A 20800-nucleotide genomic window follows, 5' to 3' on the forward strand; every position below is an offset into this window, starting at 1 on the left:
TGTACAATTACCAAATTACTACTTTGAACATTAGTTAATTCATTACTCGGTGGCGCTAACACACTGCTTTCGTCTTCACTGTCATTTCTCAGTTTACTTTCGAGCCTAGTATTACGTTTTTCACACGCCATTATTGTCACAATATTTCACACGACAACACAGAAAAGCACAATTTGAAGAGCAAAAATAAGAGAACACGTTAATGTAGCACGGAAAATAATATCTAGTTAATTGCAAGCGCAGCTGCGAAATACTTGGTGCAACTCTACATGGATGCCACAACTGTTGTACTGTACAACAATGTAAGACTACAACTACAAAGGAGATTCTCTCTACATTTAAGCACTAGTAATAAACAAAATCTACATTAATTACACTAACTACAAGAAAAAATCAGAAGATTCCAGGTTCGAATCCTGGCAGGGTCGCCATATGAAACGTCACCTTAGAAAAATTTACATGACTTTGCTTAAACTGATACACAATATTTTTAGCGCAACGCATTCTGACTTCCAAAAATCCCTACAAACGAATGGCCCTGACTAACATTAACCTATACGTTTCACAAATCACTTACCTCACAAAAATCTTCGTTACTCAAGCTACTGCAATACAGCGAGCGCCACTACTGCCAGCTAAATAAAAGATTCAAACTACAGAAGGCACTAACTACTGATAGGTATAGTTAGCAAATGAAAGATTTTAATAGAGAACAAAGAATGTATTTACCTTAGTAGTCATAATATATATATCACTTCATGACACCAATTCTTACAAATTTCAAAACTCCGCCATCTCTCTACCCATGTCCACCACTGCTGGCGGCTCCCCTCCAACTGCGCATCGCTACGCGCTGTTAGCATCCAGCTGCCGCTGCCCAACACTACAGTGACAGACAACAATGCAAACCAGCCACAGACTGCACACGGCACAGCAAGTGATTTTTCATACAGAGCGCTATGTGGCGTTACCAATAAGAAAACATAAACAGCCTACTTACAGGGCTTACATAAAACGTATTCCTGTTGTTCAGAAACATTTTCACTTGTCAATAATAATAGAAAACTCTTGTGTCAGATGATGCTGATGAACTTTCTATTACATACAAAATAGCAACAACTATTGTATAGATTTTTTTCGTATTTGTGCATGTACACTGTAGTTACATCAAAGGTAATTGCTTTCGTTACACAAAACCGCAGAAGTAACGTGCTCAAGTATATTTTATTACTTATGAAATGCAAATAATATTATATAATAAACAAAATACCTAATGAACTAACTCTGAACGCCGTAGGTTCCTACGTCCAAAAAAAAAAAAAAAAGTAGTCATCGGCTCTGTGCTTATTTCTCAGATATTCATTTATGTTTCTTTCCTGCCTTTCCTACCGGTAATCAATATTGGTTCAAATGGTTCTGATCACTATGGGACTCAACTTCTGAGGTCATTAGCCCCCTAGAACGTAGAACTACTTAAACCTAACTAACCTAAGGACATCACACACATCCATTCCCGAGGCAGGATTCGAACCAGAGACCATAGTGTTCACGCGGTTCCAGACTTAAGCGCGTAGAACCGCTCGGCCACTTCGGCCTGCCTACCGGTAATCGTACAATTTATTACGTATTTTCTGTAATGCACCATAATTACCAAACCTTAGTTCTAGTACAGCGCAACTCTAGCTCCAACCTTTGTACCTCTGTTCTGAGTCTTGTGTTTCTACAAGTGGAATACCACGATATGGTTACACAAATCACCAGCAAGCCCCGTCATGATCGTTTCTTGGCAGGAAGCAGTCCTCGGGACGGTGTACGTCAGACGAAAACTAGCTCAGATGTTGGATACAATGTGAAACAAAATTAAACTGGCCAAATGACGGCCTCAGCACAACCTTTTCGTTAAGCGCTCATGACCCCTCATGGGTGATTGTGGATTTCGAGTTCACCTCGCAGTCCGCTGATTCTGTAGTTCCCATTGCTTTTTTTACCCACTTTTGCAGTGGTTTTTTCGCCTATCGGGCTCTCATTTTTCGTCAAAATCTCTTCAATGATCGTCTGTCTCGCTCACTCCACAAAAAAATTCATCCAAGTACTGAGTTAGCGGATGACGTTTTCCCATTTTCACAGAGTGTTAAACAAATATTTGCTACGGAGCTTATTGAAATGCCCAACACTTCGGCTACCTCGGTTATGAAAGCACAAACCGTACGAACACCAACAATTACCAACATTAGCATTTACTTAGTCGCTACATAATGCACTCAGCACTTCACAGAAAGTGTTATGACCACGACTGCTACTTGCAACGTACTGAGGGCATTGCAAAGACGTAGTCCGTGAGGAAATACTAAGCACCACATGCAGGCTTGGCTACCACCTGCATTTCTGTTCAAGCGCGCATTCCTCTCTCTCTATTCCAACTACTGTACTTGCACAAGTAGAGTAAAAACTGTGACGTCACAGCGTTAAAATATTAAGAATTTCTACTCGAAGTGATCATCTGGCAAACTGTGACATATCTGCAAGGTAGCAAAACCAAGGAGTAAAGTGTGGTGACGACTTTGTCGCCTCGTGTCAGACGACAGTGTTGCAAGGTATCGAATGAGAGGACTGACGGTGGTGGCAGCTACACTCCGGTCTTTAAACACCTTCGACAGGGAAGGGGAAAGATTATTTGTTCTGTGACTATCACCAGTCAATTGTTGTTGCTGTTGTGGTCTTCAGTCCAGAGACTGGATTGACGCAGCTCTCCATAGTACTCTCTCTTGTGCAAGCTTCTTCATCTCCGAGTAACTACTATAACCTACATCCTTCTGAACCTGTTTAGTGTATTCATCTCCTGGTCTCCCTCTACGATTTTTACCCTCCACGCTGACTTCCAACACTAAATTTGTGATTCCTTCATGCTTCAGAATACGTTCTATCACCCGATCCCTTCCTCTAGTCAAGTTGTCCCACAAATTTCACTTCTCCCCAATTCTACTCAGTACCTCATCATTAGTTATGGGATTTACTCATCTAATTTTCAGCATTCTTCTGTAGCACCACATTTCGAAAGCTACTGTTCTCATCTTGTCTAAACTATTTATCGTCCGTGTTTCACTTCCATTTATGGCTATACTCCATACAAATAGGTTCACAAACGGCTTCCTGACCCTTAAATCTATACTCGCTGTTAACAAATTTCTCTTCTTCAGAAACGATTTCCTTGCCATTGCCGGTCTACATTTTACATCCTCTGTACTTCGACCATCATCAGTTTTTCTCCCCAAATACTAAAACTCATTTACTACTGTAAATGTCTCATTTCCTAATCTAATTCCCTCAGCATCACCCGATTTAATTCGACTACATTCCATTATCCTCGTTTTGCTTATGTTCATGTTCATCTTAAATCCTCCTTTCAAAAGACTGTCCATTCCGTTCAGCTGCTCTTCCAGGTCTTTTGCTGTCTCTGACAGAATTACAGTGTCATCAGCGAACCTCAAAGTTTTTATTCTTCTCCATGAATTTTAATACCTACTCCGAATTTTTCTTTTGTTTCCTTTACTGCTTGTTCAATGTACAGAGTGAATAACCTCGGGGTAGGCTACAACCCTGTCTGACTCCCTTCCCAACCACTGCTTCCCCTTCATGCCCCTCGACTCTTGTAACTGCCATCTGGTTTCTGTACAAATAGTAAATAGCCTTACGCTCCCTGTATTTTGTCCCTGCCACCTTCAAAATTTGAAAGAGAGTATTCCGGTCAACATTGTCAAAAACTTTCTCTAAGTCTACAAATGCTAGAAACGTAGGTTTGCCTTTCCTTAATCTATCTTCTAAGAAGAGTCGTAGTGTCAGTATTGCCTCCCGTGTTCCAACATTTCTACGGCATCCGAACGGATCTTCCCCGCGGTCGGCTTCTACCAGATTTTCCATTTTTCTGGATAGGATTCGTGTTAGTATTTTGCACCTTTGACTTATTAAACTGATAAATCGGTAATTTTCACTCGTCAACACATTCATTCTTTGGGACTGGAATTATTATATTCTTCTTGAAGTCTGAAGGTATTTCGCCTGTCTCATACATCTTTCTCACCAAATAGTTGAGTTTTGTGAAGGTTGGCTCTCGCAAGGCTATCAATAGCTCCAATGGAATGTTGTCTACTCCCAGGGCCTTGTTTCGACTTAGGTCTTTCAGTGCTCTGTCAAATTCTTCACGCAGAAATCGTATCTCACAGTTCATCTTCAACTTCGTCCTCTTGCATTTCCGTACTATCGACGTCAAGTACATCGCCCTTGTATAGACTGTATATCCTACTTTCACCATTCTGCTTTCCCTTCTGTTCTTAGAACTAGGTTTCCATCTGACTTACTGATATTCATACAAGTGTTTCTCTTTGGTCCAAAGGTCTCTTTAATTATCTTGTAGGCAGCATCTACCTTACCCCTAGTGATATATGCCTCTACATCCTTACATTTGTCTTCTAGCCATCCGTGCTTAGCCAGTTTACACTTCCGGCCGATCTCATTTTTTCGACGTTTGTGTTCCTATTTGTCTGCTTCTTTACTGAATTGTTATATTTCCTCCTTTCATCAATTAAATCTATTATATCTTCTGTTACCCAAGGATCTCTACAATCCCTCGTGTTTTTCCTACTTGATTCTTTGCTGCCTTCACTATTTCATGTTTCAAAGCAACCGATTCTTATTCTAATGTAATTTTTTCCCCCATTCTTGGTAATCGTTCCCTAATACTTTCCCTGAAACTCTCTAGAACTAGCCAAATAAGAAGAAAAGTATTTCCATTATGATCTACCTTCATCTTGCAAGATATCGTTGCACAGTTCGGCGCAAATGAGTTCTTCTGTTGAATACATTGAGTGTAATACATTTAATAGTTATTCATTCGCTTGCGAAAGCCTTTTTCCCAGTGTTCTGCATTTACATACAATGCAATACTCATTGGTACCAAACGGATACGTCTTGTGAAGACGCAATACTGTTAAATTTATTAGAAATGTCGTACACTGACTACTTTTTAAGTCTTAGTCTCTATACTATTAGAAGATGCCGAGTGTACTCCAAGGTAGGAAACCAGAGACACAACGAAACTTCCTGACACATTGAAACGGTGTTCCAGGACTAGGACTCGAACTCGAGACCTTTGCTTTCCGCGAGCAAGTGCTCTACGATCTCAGCTACCCAAGCCCATTTCACAGCTCGTCCTCACAGCTCCACATCTGTCAGTACCTTCTCAGCTAGCGAGAGTCGTGCTTGGGTGGCTAAGTGGTAGGGCACTTGCCCGCGAGAGACAAAGGTCCCGAGTTCTAACAGGAAGTTTCATATGAGCGCACACTGCGCTGGAGACACAACGTAGATGGCAGATTTAGACGCCAAGATTTTGATGACAGGACGAAAACATTAACACAAGAAGCTTTTGAATTCAGACACTCTGTGCAGCTGCCCCAGGATGGAAGCCAGTATGATCCTGGCCCCTGAGAATAGCGAAGTGAGTGGTTGGAGTGAGGTGCGTAAAACTGCTTAGTTAACGGTCTCCACTCGTGTGAGATAAATCTCACGCCAAGGGCAGAAGAAGGTGACGCAAAACACAGTTGCTCTAATCATACAAGGGAGGACAGTAATGTTTAGCTTTGACCTCAACGATGTTGCTATCAAACAAGGAGTTTTTTAGTGTACAGGCGAGGACCACCTCACTTGCACAGTACGATGAGGGAAAGGCACGAAAGAGGTTGGCCAGAGGAACCATGGAGGTGCAAAGCCTCAAGTCAGGTAATAGGCCGATAGTGTAAAGTACCGATGGGGTTGGCAAGCCTAATGGGAATTTGAGAAGCAATATGACGCCAGAACCCTTTAAAACCATGGATTTTTTTATATATATTATTTTTTAATATAGTCTTTCTCTACAAAGTTTGAACGCCAACTCCGTGTTCCTGAGGTGAGCTCCGACTTTCGCCGCATTTCAGTACGCTGCCAGTACGTATGTTAGGTCTCACACCTTGAACTCAGCTGCTGACTTCTCTTGCACCAACAGTCGAAGCTTTCGCTTTTTTTCAGTCTAGAAACAGTCTTCATTGTTTGGACTGAATACCAAAACCAAGTACCATTCTGAGTTTTGAGCTACTTGAATCTCTCACAAGTATCGAATCCCAAGATTCCCTCCTATAAGTACGAGGGTGAGTCAAATGAAAACCTTAAATTTGTAATAACAAATACTAAATTTCGCGCCGTTATCGTGTAAGTTGGTAAGCGTGCTACAAACAGCGTGCAGAATGGCCCGTAGGTGGCAGCATAGTGCAGATGCACACATACCGTCGCAGTATCAGTATAAAGATGGCCGCTCCACTTGTGACTTGCACCAGGGAAGAGCAGCGTTCTGTTATTCGGTTTTTACGTAGTGAATTTGTGAAACCTATTGAAGTTCATCGACGAATGAAGGTTCAGTACGGTGATGGATGTTTGTCTACGAATGGAGTAGGAAGTTCGCAAATGGTGTGACTTCTTTGGAAGATGCTCCTCGTCCAGGTCAGGCACAACGAGTTGTGACTTCACAGAACATTGCAGCAGTGGGAGCCATAGTGAAGGAAAACTGCCGATTGACACTGAATGATATTGCAGCATGTTTACAGATCAGTCATGGGTCAGCACACTATATTGTGCATGATGCTCTCCAGTTTCACAAAGTTCGGCAGCCGACTCCTGAAATGAGAGAACGACGTGTTGATGCTTGTGAAGAACTTCTTCGGCGCTTTGAACGAGAGGGTGATGGCTTCCTTGCCGGAATCGTTTTTGGGAACGAAATCTGGGTTCACTTCCACCAACCGGAAACGAGGAGAGCGAGCAAGGAATGGCGCCATGCCTCATCACCAGAACCAAAGAAGTTTCGAACAGAACCATCAGCAGGAAAGGTTACGCTGACTCTCTTTTGTGACGAGAAAGGCGTCATTTTGGAGCATTACATGCCTAGAGGGACCACTGTCACCAATGCATCATACACAGATCTCCTAAAAAATCATCTACGGCCTTCAATCAAATCAAAGCGACGTGGATTCCTGTCAGGAGGTTTCTTTCTGCAACATGACAATACAAGGCCCCACACTGCCCGTATAACAATTACAACAATCACAGACCTGCATTTTGAGTGTCTTCCTCATCCACTATGCTCACCAGACATTGATAGAAGTGATTTCCATATCTTTGGGCCACTCAAAGACGCAATGGGAGGAAAGAAGTTCCGTTCTGGTGAAGAAGTACGCTACGTGGTCCATCAGTGGTTGCTCGGACTACCAAAAGAATTTTTTTTCTAATGGAATGTATGCACTTTGTAAGGGCTGCAGGACTTCCATTGAGCGTGGGGGAGATTATGTTGAAAAGTGATTCAGCTTTGTACCACTTCTGCACAATAAATAATATTTAAAAAAATATTTAAAGTTTTCATTTGACTCACCCTCGTAGTTGCCGTGTGGCAATGCATGAGGCTCATCCGTGAAGTCACCTGCCATTATTACCATTTTGTGTTTTTGTATGTGACAGATGTGCCAGCCTCTTAAGTTCTAATAAACTTCTACTATTGCAGGCCACAACAATAACAATATACGAATAATGCGATAGCCCTATTCTCTGAAAAAAGGTTAGAAGTTATAGTAAGTAAAGCGATTTGACTCCTCGTGGTCTTCCACCAATTGACCGTCTCCCCAATAGGCAAACATACACTGCTGGAAATCAAATCGCAACACCGAGAAGGAGTTTTTTAGTCTATAGCCCAGGAGCACCCCACTTACACCGTATGAGGAGGGAAAGGACACGAAGGTTGTTGGCCAGAGGAACCACTGAGGTGAAAAGCCTCAAGTCAGATAACAGGCTGTTGGCGGAAAAGTACTGTTCGGGTTGGCGAGCCTAGGGAGGCGTGGTAGGAGCAGTGTGATGCCAGAACCCTTTAAAACCATGGATTTTAGTAAATATAGCCCTCTACAAGCTGGTGGGCAAGTTGCTACATCTGAAATAGGACGTCTATTCATATCTCGCTAAAGTCACATGAGAGTTGCGCTAGTACCGCCACTATGAGGATGAACTCCGGATTTCGTAATACACGCTGTAACACTCGTCAGCGCTAGTAACCTCTGAGATTGGACGTAGTGAGTTGATTTTAGTCAAGATTGCCTTTAAGACGACGAATTTGTCATTATTTACAGCTCACTGAGCTTGAACGTGGTCGTGTAATTGGGCTACGAGGAGCCGAATGTTCCTTCTGTGATATTGCAGAAACACGTGGCAGAAATGTAGCCACTGAACACGATTGCTGGCTGCGGTGGTCACGGGCAAGTACGCTCGCAAGAAGACCAGGCACCGGACGGAAACGTGGCACTACCCTTAGGAAAGACCATCGTGTTCGGCGCAGGCCTTTGGCGGATCATGCTGCATCTGCTGCAGCAATATGAGCACCAGTTGGCACCACAGTGACGCAACGAGCTGTTACTAATCTGTTACTTCAAGAATAGCTCCGAGCCAGACACTCCGTACCGTGCTTCCCATTGACCCCAAACCATCACCATTTGCGATTTAAGCAAGGTCAAATGAGAGCTCAGTGGAGGGCAGGCTGCAGGTCTGTTCTGTTATTTGATGAAAGCTGGTTCTTCCTTGGTGCAAGTGACGGCCATGTGTTGGTTGGAAGGATACCAGTAGAAGGCCTGCCGCCAGCCTGTCTTTGTGCTCGATACGCTGAATCTACACCTTGAGTTATGGCCTGGGGTGCGATTTCGTATAACACCAGGGGCGCTCTCGTGGTTGTCCCATGCACCCTGACTGCGAATTTGTACATCGACATGGTGATTCGACCTGTTTTTCTGCCTTTTAAGGATGATATTCCAGGGTGTGTTTTCCAACAGGATCACGCTCGTCCACATACCGCCGTTGTAATCAACAAGCTCTACAGCGTGTCGACATGTTGCCTTGGACTGCACGGTCAGCAGATATGTTTCCAATCGAGAACATATGGAACATCATAGGATGAGAACTCCAGCGTCATTGAAAAACGGCATTAACCACCCCTGTAATGACCGTCGAAGTACTACATGCATGGAACTCCATTCCATAAACTGACGTCTGGCACCTGTATGCCAAAAGGAATGCACGTCTGCATGTTTGCATTCAACATTCTGACAGCCATACCGGTTAATAGTGTAACAGCATCACACAGTTACAGTGGCTTATCTCGTGCTTACATTGACCTGTGATGTTGCAATCTTAATCACTTGAATATGTCACCTAGACAAATGTGTTCAGGAAAACTCCAGCACACTATATTTATTATTTTTGTGATTTCTTTCTGTCAATATATTGCTCCACAAGTACATCTCCAAAGGATGTAACTCGATAATCTCTTGACATCTTGAGAATTATTAGCTACACAACCTGATAGATTAAATTAAATATCGTTATACTTACGTCAAATCAGCAGCACGGGCACATTTGAAGTCCGGCATTTATGAGCAGGTCGCATAAGCGCGGATGGAGTGCCCCAATTCAGATTTTTATCGTCCTTATAACCATCTCGTGTAAAAAATAATAAAAAATAAAAAACGGTTAAAATGGCTCTGAGCACTGTGGGACTTAACTTTTAAGGTCATCAGTCCCCTAAAACTTAGAACTACTTAAACCTAACTAGCCTAAGGCCATCACACACACCCGTGCCCGAGGCAGGATTCGAACTTGCGACCGTAGCGGTCGCGCGGTTCCAGACTGAAGCGCCTAGAACCGCTCGGACACCACAGCCGGCTCGTCTCAATTACTATATGTTACAGTCACCTTTTCCGGTCCCTGTTATCCATCTACCTACTACGATGTCTACCTACCTCACTCTTTTCAATAAGGCAAAAATTTATTACCTTAAAAGAAACTTCCCGACAGATTAAAACTGTGTGCCGGACCGAGACTCGAACTCGGGACTTCTGCCTTTCGCGGGAAAGTGCTCTACCATCTGAGTCACCCAAGCACGACTCCGGGCCCGACCTCACAGCCTTACTTCTGCCAGTACCTCGTCTCGTACCTTCCAAACTCTACGGAAGCTTTCGAGGTATTGGCAGAAGTAAGGCTGTGAAGACAGGGCGTGAGTCGTGCTTGGGTAGCTGAGATGGTCATCCGCCCCGATAGGTGAATGGTCGGCGTGACGGACTTAAGTCCTAAGGCGCCCGGGTTTGATTTCCGACTGGGGCGTGGATTTTCTGCGCTCAGGAAATGGGTGTTGCGCTGTCAGCCGGCACGGTAACTGAGCGTGTTGGGTTAGAGGGTTAGCTGCCCTCTGTAATAAAAAAAAAACTGAGTTAATGGATGAACGACGAACTGAAATGGGTGTCTTGCCACGTCCGCCCCGACCAGATACAACGAACGAAAACGAACAAAATGATATTCTAACAAAATGCAGAGCACTTCCCCGCGAAAGGCAAAGGCCCCGAGTTCGAGTCATGGTCCGGCATACAGTTTTAATCTGCCCCGAAGTTTCTTATCAGCGCACACTCCGCTGCACAGTGAAAGTCTCATTCTGGAATTCATTATCTCTTTTGGTATTCTGTCTCAACTCATTAAATCCGTATGATCCATTTCAATCTGTTACTGAATATTTTGTCATTAACTGTAAGGATTTTTGGTTTGATCGATCGATTTCATTCCTTATCTCGTGGATTTTATTATAAGGCCAGACGTATATGCTGGCCGGGGTGGCCGAGCTGTTCTAACATCTGGAACTGCGCGACCGCTACGGTCGCAGGTTCGAATCCTGCCTCGGTCATGGATGTGTGTGCTGTCCTTACGTTACTTAGGTTTAAGTAGTTCTAAGTTCTAGGTGACTGATGACCTTAGACGTTAAGTCCCATAGTGCTCAGAGCCATTTGAACCTTACGTATCTTTTGAATTTCCTTTCTGCTGCATATCTTCGTAATTTTTGTCTTTTGTTGGTGCCTGTGATTAGGAACCACGCAGAAGACTAGGTAAAGCCATAAGTTTACAGAATTTCATTTGTGATTTCTTTTATTTTTTTGTTCTCAACCTTCTCCCAATTATTCCGTATAAACCTTGATATTTATTTTCTCCTCAAAGTCTGTGCCATAGTTAAAACTAATATAATATCCTAGACAAGTGAAGTAGAAAACATGTTCTAAAACTTTCTCACTTATTGTTATTTTCGATCTGATCGGATTCTTCCATTCGAAAGCCATTATCCTCGTCTTTTTATCTATATACATAATATGTTGTATACTGCGTTCTAAAAAATGGTTCAGTGGCTCTGAGCACTATGGGACTTAAAATCTGAGGTCATCAGTCCCCTAGAACTTAGAACTCCTTTAAGCTAATGAACCTAAGGACATCACACACATGCATACCTGAGGCAGGATTCGAACCTGCGACCTTAGCAGTCGCGCTGTTCCGGGCTGAAGCGCCTAGAACAGCTCGGCCATCGTGACCAGCATACTACGTTCTGTCTCTTTGTAAAACATCTTCTGTTTTCTCTTTAATTATCTAGTCATCAGCATATAACAGAGTATTTAATGGTATGCTAGATCCTATTTTAACTCGTAATTTTATTTCGTCTGGCCACATTATAATTAGGTTGTCAACATATAAATTAAACAAAATTAATGATAGATTGCACCCTCGTCGAAGACCTTGATGTATTAAAATTTCGTCCGACATTGTCAAAGATTAACTTATAACAGTTTTTGTATTTACGTATAGTCTTCTTATGATATTAATAAAGTGTTTAGGAGAACCTTTTAATTTCAATATTTCCCAAAAAAGCGGGCATTTTACCTTATCAAAGGCTTTTCCATTGCCAAGAATGCTAAATGCGTTTCTAAGAAAAATTCGCAAACGTTTTATCGATAATTTGTCTCGTTTTAAATGCATTATTATTACACGAACGTTACTTTCTGAAACCTAATTTTCATTCTGTGTTTATTGCATCAGCGATAGTTTGAAATCTTTGATTAAGAATTTTCATATAACTTTTAGATCCTGCATTTAGGTAACTTATACCTCTATATTTTTTTTCTTTTGCTTATTGCCTTTTTTAAATGTATAAGTAATGGTAATAATTCTGCAGAAACGGAAAATTAGGCCCAACACAGGTTTAAAAAATGGTGAAGCCAAATTCTAAAGTGATTCCTCTGTATTTGATTATTACAGCATTAATTCCATTTATTGTCACATTTGAGGCTGAATTCAGTTGTTTTATTTCTATTTGAGCTACAGAGTAACAGCAGGTGGTGCGCTGAGCTTCAGAGCCGAGTGCGGCGAGGAGGAGGGAGAACACAAGTGGTAGCCCTGAGTCTGCCTCACCCGGGATGTGTTTCTCATCTCGAAACACGCCACTCGTGGTTAGGGCACGCTCCGAAACGACGCACTACATCTCACGGAACGTGCTCATGATCGTTATATGTGACCTCACCGGTCTCCAGGGCAGTCTGCGGCACCTGGCACGTAAATCACACAGTTTATTTACGGAAATGGACGCACATAAAATGGCTGCGTTAACCGTGTTAGCGATGTCGGAGAAACGCGGAGGAAATCGAGAAGAACATTCAGGACTAGGCGATGGTGAACCGCTAGTAATGCTGTACAGCAATCAGACATACTTACTTAGTTAACGCAAATAAATCTTCGTCCCATTTTCGCCTTTAAATTGACCACAGTTAAAGTATAGTGTTTAATGTCAGTTTGCGCAAGCATAATATTCATATACTCGATGTTGAACTGACTGCTATCATTGTTAAGTATCGTACTTTATCACACAGATTTCTAGATCGAGGTTCGTTTCGTAATTTCATTTGAGTGAACGAGGAGGTTTTTCGAAGCTGCTTACCATCACTGAAAAAGACGCTTGCAGACAAGAAACAAAAACATGAGGTAGTCCACAAAATAGAGGGATAGGAATATGTATTTTACACAAAGTTTCGTAACAGCAAAAACTTCCAGTGTGTAACTTGTGTTTACTTTCTGACGTATATTGTCAGTTGCGTTAAGTATTATGTCCATCGGTGTAACATTTCAGTCGCAGGTCTTTACAACGAGAACTGCAAGAAATTCATTACTTATAACAAATATCGTCGACTAATGCATGTATACTTGTTTTGAGATCATAAGACAGACGCAGAATATTTTAAAAGACAAAAAGTTGAAAAAAAGACCTTAGGGAGGATGAGGACACGAACCTGATACCTTTCTTTCCATAAAACTCGACGCTGTTTACTTAGATAAAACTTTAGACTGACCATCAATCCTCCATATATGGTCCACACACTTTACATACTGTTTCTACAAATGTCCTTATCTGATATGACGAAGTGCATCGTAACGATGCTTTTAGCATAGGTATTAGACAGATAACGCCATAGCATTCGAAGGGTGTACTTTCATAACACACAAGTTATAACACTGGGAACATCAGATACAGAAAACCTTCATCTAACGACATGTACTTTCCTGTCGTTTTGTTACAACAACCTCTAGTTAAGATAACGCCTTTCCTACTGATCCACAGTCTACTGACGCTTTGAAATAGCTTATTTATATTCATATCACGTACTCTGTAATAAAGAAAACCCACTAAATGCTTATTCTAACCCAGTACAATATGGAAATTCCTATGTTCTGCTTGTGACGTAAAAACATGCCGGACCTCATTAGTCTCGTTTCTCTTTAAGGGGAAAAATTCTGACATGCCAGATTCTTCATTTCATACTGCACTGTTTGTTGGAGCCTGTAATTCCACGCAATGACGTCACCAACTCTTCGTCCACCTGAGTTGTCACGTCCCATAAGAGAACGGCTATAAGAGACAGACGTGTAACATCGAAGTGAACCAAAACCCGAAGTTGGCACAAGGCCTCTGGGCCGCACTGGTAGAACAACACTTCAATCGCGAGGTCAGGTAAATGGAAGGCACAGATCCCGGATTTTCTTACACCGCAGAGTAACAATTTCCTGCAATTGGCTGGCGAGCAATGGTAGCGCCTCATCTCATAGCTAGCACACTGGACTCGCATTCGGAAGGACGACGGTTCAATCCCGTCTCCGGCCATCCTGATTTAGGTTTTCCGTGATTTCCCTAAATCGTTTCAGGCAAATATTGGGATGGTTCCTTTGAAAGGGCACGGCCGATTTCCCTCCCAATTCATCCCTAACCCGAGCTTGCGCTCCGTCTCTAATGACCTCGTTGTCGACGGGACGTTAAACACTACCAACCACCACCACCATCTCATAGCAGATGCCAGGGGAGACTAGTCATGGCGACACGTTGACACGCAAGGACCCAGTATGCAAGCAACACGGCTGGGCCGTGTTGTGTGGCGGTCTAACAGATGCGGACCCCCAGTCTCTGCTAGCAATATACGTAAATGGAAACTGGAAGGGGTGGGGAGAGTGAAAGGGGAGAGATGGCTGATGTCAGCTACATCGGAAAATTACGCGGAATCAGCGACGAAGAGTGAAAATATGTACCGGAGCAGGATTTGAACCAGGGATCTCCTGCTTACTGGACAGGTGCGTTAACTACTGCCCCAACCGGGACACGGTGTTACCGCAACTGCCCGCACTATCTCGGCATGCCCCATGGACGACCCACCTCTGTCCATTTCCTCCATGCTTGCTACTCTCAGCTTCCTGTAGGAGATTGGATGCACTTGTGCATCTGCACTGAAAAGATGGATCCTATGCCCATCTAGACGAATCACTTATATGGATGTGTGCTGTTTGTTCTTTCAGACACATAGTGGGCCCCTGTGTATGGAGGATGGGATGATGGATATAATTTTGTCGACTGGAAGCTGAAGGAGAGTAGAAGAGGTAACGAAGTCTGCGTAGGGCTACCGAGGAGGGACAACAAGAGGGCTGTAGAGACAGTTGAAAGCAGTATGGACAGCACTGCAAGTTTACGTGGCCAGCAGAGGGGCAAACTGTTGCACTCTTGACCTTTTCCAGTAGCTATTGGCTCTTACTGTCTGCACGTTGATATCGATTCCTGTTATGGGTTGTTGGACGGTGACTGGCATATTGGCATAAGAATAGGACATGCTGATGATACAGAAGTGGATGCTCATCAAGGTGGTGTGTGGCCTTGAGGGGTAGAGCACAAACAGAGGGATGATGCACCAAGAGAGTGCTTTGCCGGTGCTGCTTGATGAGAACACCAGTCTTGTAATGACCAGCATTCTGCTTGTGAAAATGCTTTCCAGTTATCGAAGATTTGTCTGAATTTCGGCCCTTGCATTGTGCTCATGTGTTATTGTCAAGCTGATTTAGAGAGGGTGATTTCGTTATACCCAATCAGTAGGCCTAATATTATATTTTGCTGCATCTGTCTACCTTCGTTACATTCCAGCACTGTTCTTCGTTTAAGATGTCTGTTTCCTGCTGAATTAGGTTCATTTGTTTTGTGGCGTAGGGTTTGAGAGGAGTGGGTTTTGATTGGGAGGTATCCAATGATGGGCATATATTTAACACTTCCTTTACTAAAAGTATATTATAACAAAGAACATAAACGGCTATTAAGCCTTTGCATTCAATCTCAATTCAAGAACAATAATTGCAGGAACCTAATGATAAAAGATGTAAAACAATATGCCACCCCAACAGAATTGCAATAAGTTCATGTCACAATGACCACCAGTAATGTATAGTCGGATGTATGCTATAAAACACTCACACATTTTATCAACAAAATAATCGTACCTCAGCCCAAAATGACTAAACAAGAGGACACCAAAAAAGAATGACATCGTGTTTCCACCCAAGTTGTTTAATCCTAATCAAATTTGGCGCAATCAAATTCCTCAAGTCCTCGTAAGACTTTCGTACTATGACAAACTGAACAGAGCCGGTTTCACCTATCTCAGTGCACACTCCCACACTGAAGTCGTCCAAACTCTGAGAAATACCACTGCTTGAGAACAGCAACTTTGGCCCACGAAAGTATTATCCTGTGCACTTTCTTGAATAACCACTATTTCCACTATTCCTCCATACTGCCTAAGAGCCATCGTCTTCTCCTGCACACGAATAAGAAAATACTGTCTGATACCCCAGCTCGATGATCTGCATGTTCCAGTTGTCCATCCCCTCTGCTGACCGTTCCAGTTCTCTGCTGTTGCTTTCACACTTTTCGTGGTTCCAAGGTGGTTTCTCTACAGGGTTTGCCCTGGTTGGTTACTATCCAATACCTGTTAGCCTGCTTTACTTCATAGGATGACTGCAGCCGATCCCTCGGCCAGCCAAGCCGATAGAAGCGCAGGTGTGGCCAGAGTGCCAGCAAGGCCCCGTGTTGCGCCAGCACTAGCCTGCTGCTACCAACAGTGGCTTCCGGCGCAGGCGCTACATGATGTGGCCGATCCCACTTATTCAGTATCCAGCGTTACTGCTGACTGCTCCTGTAGCGATTCCTTGGCTCAACTACGCTGTCTCAAAATAAATGAGGCCATAATCCTTGGCAGACCCCTGCAGTGGTATTTGTCAGTTTGGACGACTATAGTGTACCAGTGTGCACTGGGGTAGGTGAAACCGGTTCGATTCTGTTTATAGTTGTATGAAATTTGATTGAGCCTCACAGCTAAACAGCAACAACCCACTGCGGTCTCTGGGTTGTATCGACATCAGCACTTGCCTTCGCTGTTGCTGTTGATCATTCGAAGTTCGTCTAGCCCCATGAAAGTTATGATGGGAGTGGCCACCAGTTTTTGGGAGTGGCAGAAGTCGTGCTTTGATTTAGTCTGCTCACGCGACTGCAGAGAGCGCTCTAAAGATCGAAGTAGCCCTGAGTGCAGTGCTACCACGAGACAGGGAGCAGCTTCAAATAACAGTCGAAACGGTGTGATGTGTGTCAGCTAAGCAGCCACAGCTTGAAGCCAGCACTGTGGGGACAGGGGCAGTTGACCACAATTAGGAGGATTCCGTATAATATAATATTTATACATTTCAAACAATTAGGAGATAAGCTTTTGGTTTATTTGTAGTTCGACATTACATTTTGAAAATACGACACAGAACAAACAGGACTGCAGGAAAATAAACTAATAACACTATGCAGATTGGCGTTACAGTTATGCGTTATTCAAGTAACAATGTTTCAAACATCATGTTACCGAAATTCTTATAAAATAACACCAGGATAATAAGTGATGTTGATGTTAACCATTCGTTTACACGTGGAGAAATTTTGGTTTTTGGCGTTTTCTGTGAATTATTCGATAAATTGTTAATAACAATTTGTGTATTTCTTTAACTGTAATAGAAACATGGTAATTCTCTACCTGATATCGACCCCTATTCTACAATGTCACAAGCGTATATTACTTGACTGTAGCATATTTTATTGATTTTATAAACAACTTTTATTATGAATGTGAATAACTTTGTTGAGCCGTGCGTGGCTACTGTTCATGCCGTCTCTTGCTTGACAGCTCGCCTTTAAGGAGCGGTCACCTCGTTTCTTATTCGATTTAGTGGCGTCACTAAGTTGCTGGCTTGTCTGCCGTGAGTGGCAGCAGCAGAGCGTACCGATAAGGGAACTGTCGTATTATCTTTGAAGTGACCGCTAGTATTTCCGACTCGTCGTGTGTCGGGAGTTCAGTCGGGACGGAGCGCCAGTGAGCTCTGGACAGTCAGTACTCGCCGACTGTCGGCGACAAACGTGTACTGTTCGACGGTAGGAGACTGGAGCGGGAACGACCCTTGGTTGGTCGTTCAGTCGCTCGAGTGATCCGGCGACGTGTATTTGGTCTTTTGACTGTTCCTTGGCCTAGTCAGTTGGTCATCGTGCCGTACGTGGGTCGGTTCCTGCCTTTTGCAGATGTCGGTGGCCAATGGGCCAGTGTTCTCTGTGCATGGTGGGGCCCGAGCCAGTGTGCCCCGGTCGTCGTGTCTCCGAGTTCAGAACTGACATCAAGGAGTCGGGATGGAGCTGCTGTGAGGTCGAGATAGCCAAGACTCGCCCAACCTTTGCTGACACACATGACTTGACTGGGGAAGACATTTGTTGGTCTTTCAGTCGGTCGTCTCACCGGACGACGTGTATTTGGTACCCAACCGCTTCTGGGGTCTCTGTGTGTGTTGACTTGTGATTCATCCTTTTTGTTCCACAGTGTTTGCTTTTAGCATTGTCGAGTTCTTGTGGAAGTGTTTTCGTGGAACTGTGTCAAGCTTGTGTGATTTCGCCTGAGCAGTTAATTTTAATGCTTTCTGCGTATTGGAGTAGGCTGTCGGTTGGTTGGGGCACATGAACGAGGGAGTCTCCACGGTGAGGTCATTAGCGTAGTGTTCCGCAGTGTGTTTTTCCTCGCTGTATGATGCTGTCCGGCAAGGCGTGTAGTTCGGCAGCCTTTGGTGTTGTTCACATTTTTTAGTTGTTATTGTGTGGTCTCGCGTTCTCGCTTCCCGAGCACGGGGTCCCGGGTTCGATTCCCGGCGGGGTCAGGGATTTTTCACCTGCCTCGTGATGACTGGGTGTTTGTGTCGTCTTCATCATCATCATCAATCATCCCCATTACGGTCGGAGGAAGGCAATGGCAAACCACCTCCACTAAGACCTTGCCTAGTATGGCGGCGCGGGTCTCCCGCGTCGCTCCCCTACGCTCGGTAAACGGAGTATGGGACTCATCATCATCATCATTGTGCATTATCCTTATTTAGACACCAGGATTTGAAGATGTAGTGCTGCTGCTGTTATCTTCGTCCTCGCTGACATTTTCCGTTGTTGTGCCGTTGGTCGGGCGGAAGGGAATTGATTAGGTTGTTGGTCGGTCATTCAGCAGACCCTAGGTCGGGTTGCGATCCGATTGTTTAGTCTTACCCTTGCTGCCTGTCTCACCTAAGCTTATGTTACAGTTACCCCCTAAGGCACTTTTGTTTTCAAATTGTGATTTCCTCTGGCTCAAGTACTGTAAGAGGCCTTCAGCCACCTATTAATTTAGTTAGTTTTAATTTTAAAATAAGACATTCAGCCGATTTAAATTAAGGATTCAAGATTTAATTGTTTAAAACTTATTTTACAAAAGGGATTTTGCTCTGTTTCCTATCTATGTTATTAAGGCTTTCAGCCTTGAATTGTTCTATGTTCAGTATGTGGCCTTCAGCTGAGCAATTACGTAAAATTTTGTTTAAGTAAGACCTTTAGCCGCACGTATTCCTTAAAGCAGTTTTAATAACTTTCAGCCGTATTGTTTTAGAATCCTTTTAAGGGAATGTGTGATGTGTGATTAAGTCTTATTAGGAAAATAAAGTTTCTGTGTTTTGTGCAACTAACAGTAACTGACCGTGGCCCCTTTTCACAACCACAATCTGATACGCTCTGTCCTGCGAACCCACATTTTTTTCACATTTTTATTTTAGCGGACTCTTGTCATCATCGCGAGTTCGGTGCTGTCTTTAGACTTCGCATAGTAAGCCGGGAACTGATTTTTGAGTTTTCAGTGAATATGGTGGGTTTCAGATTTAATAGAGTCTGCCTCTGACCATACTACTCCACTTCGTTGAGCACACGACGGCACCTCCTCCCCTCTCACTTGGGTTTCTCCAGATCGCTATGTCACAGCAGTCGGCCACTGGATCTGCATCTCCGGAGACGGCTCGCTCCTCTACCTCGGGTATGCTGCCCTTCACCTGCTCACCTCCCTGACGCGGCCACTTACAGCAACCTGTTTGCCGATATCGCTCACCTAAGCACTCGGTTTTTGAATGCAATTGCATAGCAGACCCGTTGCTCTTATACAACATTATTATGAAGTTGTGTTACTTAATCAGTTGGCTTGGTGATTGATTTGCTGGACCTGCCTCTCTTGTCTACTTTCCAGAATTGTGTATACCTTTTTCTGTGTCATAGAAGTCGTCTGTTTCATACTGACTATGGATGATCCCCAGACAATGTTTTCGTAGTGTTTTGTGTCGGTTCTCATTTGTATTTTATTTGTGAATCGTATCCTGAACTTCCACCCAGCTACCCTATTCCATTACTGTTTCTTTCTGTTTGTGTAGTTAATTAGGTACGCTTTTTGCTTTACTGTCTGCTCTCCTGTACTTATTAAGTTATATTTATTTTCGGGACAATCACTTCGGCAAGTTGGCATTTTATGTAAGATATTAAGTTCATGTGTATTTCTTAAATTCGAGTGCAAGTGATTTTTCCATGTGATTTATTGTGCTCATGCGATCTGATTTACTGAATTCTGTTTTTGATATTATTATACTTTATAAGTACATATGCCCTCACGTTTCCTGTATCACAGAGCGTTCTAAAGCTTCTATGTTGTCTGTAGTCATTAATCTTAAGATTCCATTATTAATTTTCGAACTACGCATTGGTATAGCCTTTGGGCAAGTGGTGTAGCACACAGTATTGAAATATTCACTTTGCAATAACAGGTGTTTGTTTATTAACAAGAACTAAAGTACGTACCGCTTCTGACGACGATTGGGCACGAAATTTTACAACATGTGAAATGTCGATAAATGGCGATGCCTTGCAGGTGCTCACTAGGACGGAGTCCATGAATGTCACACTGTGTAAGGAGCTGAGAGCATACGTGACGACGCCACCGTTCCACTAGGCAGGGAGATCGAAGGGCGTCAACTGACGAACAGCAAGGTGTCGCAACGTCGCCGTCCGACGAGGCGGTGAGTTCGTGGGCAGTCGGCCTGGAGGCGCTGCAAAGCCGTACCCACGGGAGCTGCTGACGGAGTCGTCTGACACAGTGCTCACGGCGAGGGCGAGACGGAACCTAGTGGCGGGCAGCAGCAGACCTTTGGGCCCGTAACGGGAATC

This window comes from Schistocerca gregaria, chromosome 7 (genome assembly GCF_023897955.1).
Source record: "Schistocerca gregaria isolate iqSchGreg1 chromosome 7, iqSchGreg1.2, whole genome shotgun sequence".
In the NCBI taxonomy this organism is placed as follows: domain Eukaryota; kingdom Metazoa; phylum Arthropoda; class Insecta; order Orthoptera; family Acrididae; genus Schistocerca; species Schistocerca gregaria.